General features: G+C 42.7%; 1 long non-coding RNA gene across 1 annotated transcript; it reads right to left on the bottom strand.

Moving 5' to 3' along the window:
- Positions 1–7,132: 7,132 nt before the first annotated feature.
- Positions 7,133–9,528, bottom strand: LOC123329671. Its single transcript, XR_006545183.2, has 2 exons — positions 9,366–9,528; positions 7,133–7,501 (listed from the first exon to the last, which is right to left on the bottom strand). It is a non-coding gene; the product is annotated as an uncharacterized LOC123329671 (long non-coding RNA).
- Positions 9,529–10,161: the final 633 nt, after the last annotated feature.

The following is a 10,161-nucleotide window of genomic DNA, read 5'->3' as shown; positions in this document are numbered from 1 at the left end:
GTCATTCTTCCTCCATTGATTAAGACTGGGGTGGCAGGTATTTGGGGACAATATTCAGCCTTCTGAGATTTCTGGGCAGATTCAATGATGCTGCCAGCTCCAGCTGCCTTCTTGTCTACTGCTTTGATGACACCCACAGTCACTATCTGTCTCATGTCACAAAGAGCATAAACTCCTTGGGCTGTCTGACAATGACCTTACTCATAGGAAAGTGACTCTGGTACAGGAGAAGAAAAAAAATTGTAGAGGGATTGCCTTGCATGGGGACAATGGCCTAATTTGGAGCCTGGCAAAAGGTGGGATGAATGGACTCTTTTGGTGAAGAGCTCCAGAGCTTGTTCCTCTCCTTGCAGTGCAGGATCTTGCAATGAGCACACAGCACGCAGTTCTCAAGTCAACCTGTCCCCATGCTTGTAGTCGAGAGATTTCTGTCACTTTCTGTAGCACTCAGAAGTCTGGGCTGATCACTATGCTCTGGGTTCTTGGTGCTAAGAACTGCATACTAGGTGGATAAATCTTTATAATTTTTTTAGAACATTCAAGAAAGCAAATGCTATAACAGTACGTCTTGTGATAGGACAGAGTATAATGGGTGATTCTAGCAGAAGCAGCTGAGATTACAATGATGAGGAAAGGTTTCCCAGAGGAGGTAGCAGATGATTTTGAGTCTGGAGAGAAGCTTATGGAAATGAATAGGAACACATAGAAGGCTAATCCTGGCAGAGATATCACCCTGAACCAGGGCATGGAAGTCAGATAGCCAGGCTTGCCCAAAAAACCACAAATAGGGGACTTCTCTGGTGGTCCAGTGGTTAAGAATTCATCTTGCAAAGCAGGGGACCAGGGTTCAGTTCCTGGTCAGAGAACTAAGATCCCACGTGCTGCAGGGAAGCTAAGCTTGCATGCTGAAATTATTGGGCCTGTACTCTGGAGCCTGCAAGCTGCAACTATGACCTGATGCAGCCAAATTTGTTTTAAAAAAGAAAGATGCCACAGATAGTTCATTGTGGACCATGAGGAAGGAAGGGAGAACAATGAGGGAGGAGACATGATTTAAGGCCCAGAGCAGAGTGGGTTTTGTATTTCACACTAAGGGATTTGGTCTTTATCACAGAGGCAATGGGAGAATCATGAAAAATTCTAAACTGAAGACTTACACCATCAGATTTGTATATTAGGAAGATTTCCATGGTAACTCTCTGGAGGGGCAGGTTAGAGTCAATAGCATAAGCTTGGAGGTTATTTCTGTGATCCAGTAGAGGCATTCTGAGATCCTGAAGAGCAGGGTGTATAAATTTGAGAGCAAACTAACAACTTGATGACTGATTAGACAGAGGTGGGAAAGGACAGGGACAGGCCGAAAGCAACTCGAGAGTTTCTGTAGCTGAGGCATTAATGGTGCCATTTACTGAAAAGGAGAATTTCGTGAATGTAGGTTTCAGGATAGTAAGTCCAACTGTAGACAGTCTTGGTCTATGGGACATCCAAATGGAAGCATCCAGATTTAGTCTATGGTTCAGAAGACAGACATACAGGTCAGGAAATTGTCATCATATGAATGGCTTTTGCAGTCATAGAAACAAGTGTCCTCTTTCTAGAAAGGTATATATGGTGGAAAGAGGGCTAAAATAGAGTTCAGTGGCAGAGTTTTTTCTTTTGGTGTAATATGGCACTGATTTTCTATGAGACATTGAGCCCTTCAAATGTAGGAGAGCTGAATGGGGTTAACAATGTCCAGAGTCCTTGGGCAGATTGCCTCCAGGTGTGGCAGCCATTTCCAGGGACCCTCGATGGGATCTTTGACATAGCATCCCAGTCCCCTGGGTTGTGGTCTTGAGGTTGCCTAGCATGATGAGAATCTTCTGTACCTTCCAAAGCTGCAAAACCCAGAATACAGTCAGGCATATAATCCACCACCCCAGTATCTATTCTAGAGTGGAGGTGGCCAATTATAGCATTTCTGGAGGAACTAATCCCCAAACCTGGAGTGTGAAAGGTGGGACGATGGTAGGAAGGCAGACAGGATGGCAGGTGCAGCTCCAAGTGGCGGCTCCAAATCTCTGATTCAGAAACAGTGGGCAGGCCTGCTGGATTCTGGCCAGGGTGGCACCCAAATGATCAGTGATACCACAAGTACTTCAGATGAAGGCATCAGCATTTTGAAATCCTTGATGTGAAAAAGTTCAGTCAATCAGATTATAAATTCACTCATGTTCACAAGAAATTTTAACATTTCCATTTTTCAAGGAAAGAAAAGAAAGGGTTCTTAGATTATGGAAACATGATAACTGTTGAAAATATTCAAATGGTTGTCAAAATTAAGAAAATATTTTTATCACCTACTTGTGTGAACAAAGTTGCTTATTGATGGTGACTTCTCAAAAATGTAAAGCAATTGCCACTATAAAGCCTTGACAAGAAATTGTGAGTAGCCATTTCAAGAATAAAAAATTAAAAAAATTCAGCATTGCAAAAAAAAATAGTATTTAATATCTTTCCTAACTCTTTTTTCTCCTTGTAAATTACACAATATAAAGAGAAGGCAATTACTTCTTTCACCAATACCATAGATACTTCCAAATAGTGTCCAGTTTATCCTAGAAGGTTAGAAATAGTTTCATTATCCTTGTACATTATGAGGTAATAAAAGTTGGACTGACCTGGGAACACCAACATTTAAGGGATGAGTTAAAAAAAAATAGTAATCTATGGAAATGAAGTTGAAAAAAATTGGCCTAAGAGTGGGTATCAAATAAGGAGAGTGTGATATTAAGGAAGCTAAGGAGGAAGAGAGTGTGGTTCACGGTGTCATAAGGCATGTATAGATGAGAGACTTGGACTGTGAAGAAAGCTGAGCGCCGAAGAATTGATGCCTTTGAACTGTGGTGTTGGAGAAGACTGAGAGTCCCTTGGACTGCAAGGAGATCCAACCAGTCCATTCCGAAGGAGATCAGCCCTGGGATTTCTTTGGAAGGAATGATGCTAAAGCTGAAACTCCAGTACTTTGGCCACCTCATGCGAAGAGTTGACTCATTGGAAAAGACTCTGATGCTGGGAGGGATTGGGGGCAGGAGGAGAAGGGGATGACAGAGGATGAGACGGCTGGATGGCATCACTGACTCGATGGACGTGAGTCTGAGTGAGCTCCGGGAGTTGGTGATGGACAGGGAGGCCTGGCGTGCTGCGATTCATGGGGTCGCAAAGAGTCAGACACGACTGAGCAACTGAACTGAACTGAACTGAACTGAAGGAGGAAGAGAGTGTGGTTCATGGTGTCATAAGGCATAGAGAGGTTCCATGCAATGAGAAAACCCCTCTCCGCTGATATCATCGGGAGATAACTGATGATCTCAATGAGGACAGTGTCAGTGTGGTTCCTGGGGCATGATGTGGTTTGTAGCAAGTTAAGGAGTGAAAGGAAGTGAGAATGTAGAGGTGATGAAATACATATTCACTACTCTTTCAGGAAGGTCTCCTTGGAAGGAATGGAAAGGATGGCAGCTAGGGAGAGAACCATACAGAACTAATAAGAATTGTCAGGCTTTCCTCACAAAACTGGAAAAGATGATACATTCATGAGTTGACATAAAAGACACGTGAAAGAAAGTGGCTATATTAAAGCTATAGGAAGGGGGTGGGATGGGGATAAGTACCGGAATCATCTCTGAAGAGTAGGAGGAGAGATGACCAGAGTACAGGAAAGAGGGTTAGCCCCGAACACAAGGGACACGTCTTTCTTGGACCTTGCAGGAGTGGAGCTTGCATTGTGGCTGCAAATATTTGAGAGCATATGAACCATAGCTTTGGTTTTTCTCAGGGTATTAGGAAGTTAAATTAAAATAGGAGAAGGGAGCTTGAGAAGAGTGGTTAAGTTTGAAGAAATTGTGGCTGGAGACTTGTTTTCATAATGGTGCTAATCTGAACAGCTGGATGATTTTCTCCACCCATATTCAATGTGTAAAGAGCAGAGAAGACAAATGGCTGGGCTGACCCAAGATTGAGAGTCTGCAGAATTTCCACAGTGGAAAAGTTAGGTAGGTGAATGGGCTGATGAATGTGCTGGAAGGATGGTTGAAAAGACAAACCACAGGGTTTGGGCAACAAAGGGAGGAAGAGAACCAACTTGATATCTCCAAGGTGGTAGTGGGACTATATGTAAAGCAGGCTTCAGAATATTCAAAGAAGGAAGAGGGAAAGACAATAGATTGTGCACTGTTTGAGGGGTCTTAGAGGACTTTATTTCCAATGAAGCTAAAATTCTGCAGATGCTGGGGAAAGGCTTTGGGGAGGGATAAATGGCAATGGAAAGAAAAAACCAAGAGTAGAAGTACAAGGCAGTAAGAGGAAAGAGAGGACCCTGGAGGTTTGCATTCAGGTGGAGTTGTAGGAGATGTAGGATCTCAGGCATGAGAAGGATCTGCGGATCCTAAGGTCTTGATGTCCGGGTGGAGAGAAGGTTGAACTGCAGATGAAGGGGCCCCAGGAAGCTTCTGTGGCCTCCCCGTGGGGCCCTAAGCAGGATATGGAAAGGAAAGTTTCCATCCCTCAGGAGATGGCAAGGGTGATGAGAATTCAGCCCTGGAAGCCACCTGCTCAGGGGGATCACTCATCCTTCCAGCCTCAGCTCAAGGCGCAGATCCTCCAGGGTGCTCTCTCTCTCCATCAGGTAGTGAGCAAACATTGTTTTTGATCAGGAAGCATGCCAGGAAAAGAAACTGGATGAAGCAAGGCGGTGGAGCAGGAGGTCATTCTACCTCGGTGTTGTGTTAGTTTCACCTTCCAGGAACGGTTCTGGGCTGAAGGATCCTGAGTCATGGTCAGTAGATCCAGCTGGAGTGCCGCAGGACCCTGGGACCAGCGCCATGTGCAAACCCAGAGACACTCCCAGAGTCCAGCCCCTAGCCTCCAGGCTGGACCAACTAAAACACAGCTTTGGCTCAAAAGAAAAAGGCATGTTACTGTCCAACTTTGCCACTTGAAATGAAACTAGGAAAACATCCTCAGAATAGAGGTAGGATGGTTGTTCTTGATTCACCCTTTTTTTTTCCCCTGGAGTTAGGGTTTTAATTACTGTATTATTTCTGTTCTAGATCTGATCTAATGCTGTATATAGCATTCATTTTGCCATAATTGTGTGAGGTGATTCGATGAAGAGGAAGTGCTCATTTTGGGGGAAATGCTATTTGAAACATCTTTTTCAGAAACAGGATAACCCATAAGGAATTATGAAACTTATTTTTAAAAGCTGCCAGACATGAAGTATAACACATGTTTTTAATTATAGGCCTTTGAAATACTTTTATATAAAAATGGAATTTTATTTTCATCAAATGTTTTGCTTAATATTTTAAACAGTTGACAGCACTAAGATGATGGGAAGAGGACGAGGGAGGAAGTAGATTACCCGTCAGTAGTTTGATATTATGTATTTAAATAATAACTGCTATACATTTCATTCTATCTCTTGACCCTGTCCAGTCTCCTGCTCATCAATATTCTGGTTCCCTTCCTTACCCCCCAGAGGGCAAAGGACATATCTGGTATTTCATGGTAACCTCTTCCATACACTATGGAAGGTATAGGCCCTTTGCCCAGAAAAATGTTTACAGGGCTCATGGCCACATACATATGCACACACGTAATTTCAGAAGATACATGCCTTCTGCCTTCAATCTACTTCCTCAAATCCCATCTCAGGCTCCCAAATTAAGTCCCTCTAGAGGCTTCCCAGGTGCCACTCGTGGTAAAGAACATGCTTGCCAATCCAGGAGACATAAGAGATGTAGTGGGTTTGATTCCCACCCCAACATGGGTAGGGAAGATCCCCTGGAGGAAGAAATGGCAACCCACTCCAGTGTCCTTGTCTGGAGAATCCCATGGACAGAGGAACCTGGAGGGCTACCGTCCATAGGATCACAAAGAATCAGACACGACTGAGCACATGAGAACATTAAATATTAGATAGGCATTATATAATATCTATGCAATCTTTAATAACTATAGATATTATATGGGGCTGCCCAGGTGGTGTTAGTGGTAAAGAATCTGCCTGCCAATGCAGGAGATGCAGGAGACTCAAGTTCCATCCTTGAATCGGGAATATCCCCTGGAGGAGGAAATGCAACACACTACAGTGTTCTTGCCTGGAGAATCCCATGGACAGAAGATCCTAGAGGGCTGCAGAGTCTGGACAGGACTGAAGTGACTTAGCACGCACAAGCACACTCTCTAGAAAGGACATTCAGTACGGAGCGCCAGCCAATACCAGGGGCTGCCTTTCTTATCTCTGTGTCCCGGTGGTGCCTAATGCCTTCCCTGGCATGGAGAAGACATTCAGATATGTTGATGAGCTACTACATGAAAGTCGTGCTATCTTGTAAGGGTGTGTAGAAAAGGAGGCAGGTCTCTTGAGCCTTGAGTTGTTAGGTAACCTCTGGAGTGTGGGGAGGCTTCTCAGAGCAGAGGTGGATGGCTATGCAGCAAGTTCCCAGCATACCAATGGGTTCTATTCCAAAAGCACATTTGTAAGTCCAAGAAAGTTAGCCTTGGTGTCCAACTAACACAATTGGACTTAGAGTACTGTACAGCAATAGGTTTATAATACTTTTAACACAAATAGTACATAAAAAACAAATACACAAAATAAAACATTTTTAATCTTACCGTACAGTACTTCAAAAGGTACAGCAGTCTCAGCTACATCACCACTGTTTTTACACTTGTTTCTGGATACCCTGGGCTTGAAATAAAGATACTGTACTCCTGGACTCTATACAGTACTGAATAGTAAAATATGCAAACACACAACCTCTTGGAGAGGATGCACATGCGTGACAGGATGCGCCAGACATGTGAACTAACTTATATGATTGAAAATGCAAGTGCATGCTCACACCTTCGAAAGTCTACAACTTGAAGGTTCATACGTAGGGGACTTACTGTGTATTGACGTTTAGCCCTTGTTTTCTCTTAGATCTCAGCCAGCCAATGATACAGACCAAGGAAGAAGCATTCTTTGGTTAAAGGAAAGAGTCCTAAATTTCTGAAGCTGGGCTATGTTGATCATAGGAAAAAGTCGGCTAATCTCAGAAATGAGATGAGTTTCTAAAGAATGATGTGGATCAAAGAAATATCTAAAGGAGTGTTGAGACAAAGAATAAACAACAGCCCAGCAGGATGCCTACTACCACCAACATTTTCTAGGTGAAGCTTAACCCCCTCCTTGCTTTTATAGATCAAGTTCCCGAAGCCGTGGGCTCAGGACATAGTCATGGCCTCTGTTGCTCCCTCGCAGACAGTGGCATGAGGTCACGCATTCCTCGGTCCTCTCCTGTGTCACCTGGACGAACAGGAATCCTGCAGCATGCGTGTGGCATTTCCACCCAGTGTGATTCCACTTAATCACTGTCACAGTCAGGGAAAGCTCTGGCTTGCCTTCTCTGCAGCCTGTCTCAACTGGAGATCGCAGCTCTTGCCAGAAACAAATTCCTGATGTAGAGGACTAAAATAAAACTGCCTGTGAAAAGCTAGTTTATGCATTGAGACAGAGAGATAGCTCTAACTGCAATTGTATTTACAGGGGAAAAAATAAACAACAGGATAGATCATCAAATAACACTCTCTTCTTCTTTATTCCCATCCCAGCTTTCCTTCTTTATTGTGCTCAACCCAGGATCTCTTTGTGGGTAGTTTATTTTATCAAAGAAGCTGTTTGATCAACTTGGAATATGTCAGCTGAAAACAAATCTATTTGATCTGGAGTGTCAAGAACGCTTTGTCTTTAATATGAAAAAAATGGCTGCTGAGATGATAGTTGTCATGGGGACAGAAGAAAGACATCATAATTTTGAGGTCTTCCCATCACATTTCACTTGGATTCCATTTAAAACAAGGTCAGCCCCTCATCCACACACCAGCTGGAGGTCAAAAATCACTCTAGAATTTTTTTTTTGCTGCTTCCCAAATAAAGCCCTGATATGCCAGTTTAGGACAAAAGAAGGTGCGACCTTCCAGTAGGTTCTCTCCCCCAGGAGATTCCGAGGGAGGAATCTGTTTTGTGACTCTCTTGGTAGGCAGGGTACACATGATACTTATCTGCTAAAGTACACAATTTTATAGCTGGGAGGAAAAGAGTTATAAACTCTCCACCTCAGTTTGCTGGATTATTTCATCCTCTGTCATGATACAAATATCTATGATGTTAGATAGAGAAGTTTGGTATGAGACATTATACTCTTATCAAAATACGTGCTCATTATTGTTGAATCACAGATTGATAAAATATGATCTAAATAGTTGTTAGTAATCAGGAGTTGGTTTTCCTTTGGCTTAGTTTTTCCCATCTGGTTTTGGTTTTGTGGTTGCTTTTTCAGCTCTGAGCAAATGTAATAAAAAGGAAGATTAAGAAAATAAAAACACAATATGATTTGTGAATCTCATCCAGTTCAACCCTCTAAGTAAATATATTTTTAGGAAATCAAGCCTGAGTATGATAATATCCTTGAGACTCATGTATTAAATACCCCAACCAATATGCAGACAAAATGGACGTATATCATTCTTGAATGCTATCTTTAACAGAGAAAAATGATTATTCCACCCCACCGTGATACTCTTAACAATGACAATAACAGAAAGAAAGAAAAAAAAAAAAAACAAACAAAAAGAAAAGGAAGAAAGAAGAAAAGAAAGAAAGGAAGAAAGACAGAAACTCAGTAATGAGGAGAAAGGCACGAAAATACATTGGTTAGAGTTGCAAGCGATCGAAGCTCCGTTGCTGTACGTAAAGATCAGTCTGCTTCTTGACGCAGAGGGTGCTGGTATTCTCCACCAGATCTCATCTGTCACGACACAGTGAAAGCTAGTGCTCTCTGTGTCATCCTGGTCGTCTCCAGCTTGGGACTATGGAGTCTGTTCTAAGTCTATCGGTCATAACATGAACGTAATAATAGTAATGACAGTTCTCAAAAATTGTGTGCCAGTTGTATCAGGCACATCACAGACGTTATCTTTGGTCCTCCCAGCAATCCTCTATGGTGCTAATTCTGCATTCATTTCTAGATGTTTAATTGTTTGTAATTGTGTACCAACTTTTAAAATGTAGGCAGGTGTAGTCGAAAATGCAATTTGATGCATTATTGCCATTCTTATACTTGGCACTTGCAAATTTAATTCTAATTATAGAATTAACTGTTGCATTTTATTGAAAAGGAAGTGTTTTAATTCAACATTTTAGTAGGAAGTGCATGCATATTTACTAATTTTATTATAAAACTATCATCAAACAATTTTTGAATATCTATGCCGCAAAACAATTAGTGTTTTTGGTGGAACATGTAGTCTTATTTTTGGCTTATTTTACTCACCGCATTACGTTGTACTTAGCTCAGTTTTCAGATGCCCTCTAGTGGTGATAAATAGTAAGTAGAACCAGTCCCTTCTGAAGGAGATCAGCCCTGGGATTTCTTTGGAAGGAATGATGCTAAAGCTGAAACTCCAGTACTTTGGCCACCTCATGCGAAGAGTTGACTCATTGGAAAAGACTCTGATGCTGGGAGGGATTGGGGGCAGGAGGAGAAGGGGACGACAGAGGATGAGACGGCTGGATGGCATCACTGAGTCGATGGACAAGTGAACTCTGGGAGTTAGTGATGGACAGGGAGGCCTGGCATGCTGCGATTCATGGGGTCGCAAAGAGTCGGACACGACTGAGCGACTGATCTGATCTGATCTGAATGCTGCTGCTGCTGCTGCTAAGTCGCTTCAGTCGTGTCCGACTCTGTGCGACCCCACAGACGGCAGCACACCAGGCTCCGCCGTCCCTGGGATTCTCCAGGCAAGAACACTGGAGTGGGTTGCCATTTCCTTCTCCAATGCATGAACGTGAAAAGTGAAAGTGAAGTCGCTCAGTCGTGTTCGACCCTCAGCGACCCCATGGACTGAAGCCTACCAGGCTCCTCCGTCCATGGGATTTTCCAGGCAAGAGTAAAGGAGGTGAAAATGAGTTTATCTGGTAGTGGCCCTTTAACAGTCAGTAAATACATCTGTTCTGACATTATATAGATTAAATATAATAAAAAGAATATTTGCTTTGTCTTCCCAGGTTAAGGTAATAACTTTAAAAATATCTCATAGTATTAAAAAATACTAGTCAAAGAATAC

This window comes from Bubalus bubalis, chromosome 16 (assembly GCF_019923935.1).
Source record: "Bubalus bubalis isolate 160015118507 breed Murrah chromosome 16, NDDB_SH_1, whole genome shotgun sequence".
NCBI lineage: Eukaryota > Metazoa > Chordata > Mammalia > Artiodactyla > Bovidae > Bubalus > Bubalus bubalis.
The sequence above is the reverse complement of the archived record's forward strand: the minus strand, read 5'-3'. Positions and strand labels throughout refer to the sequence as shown.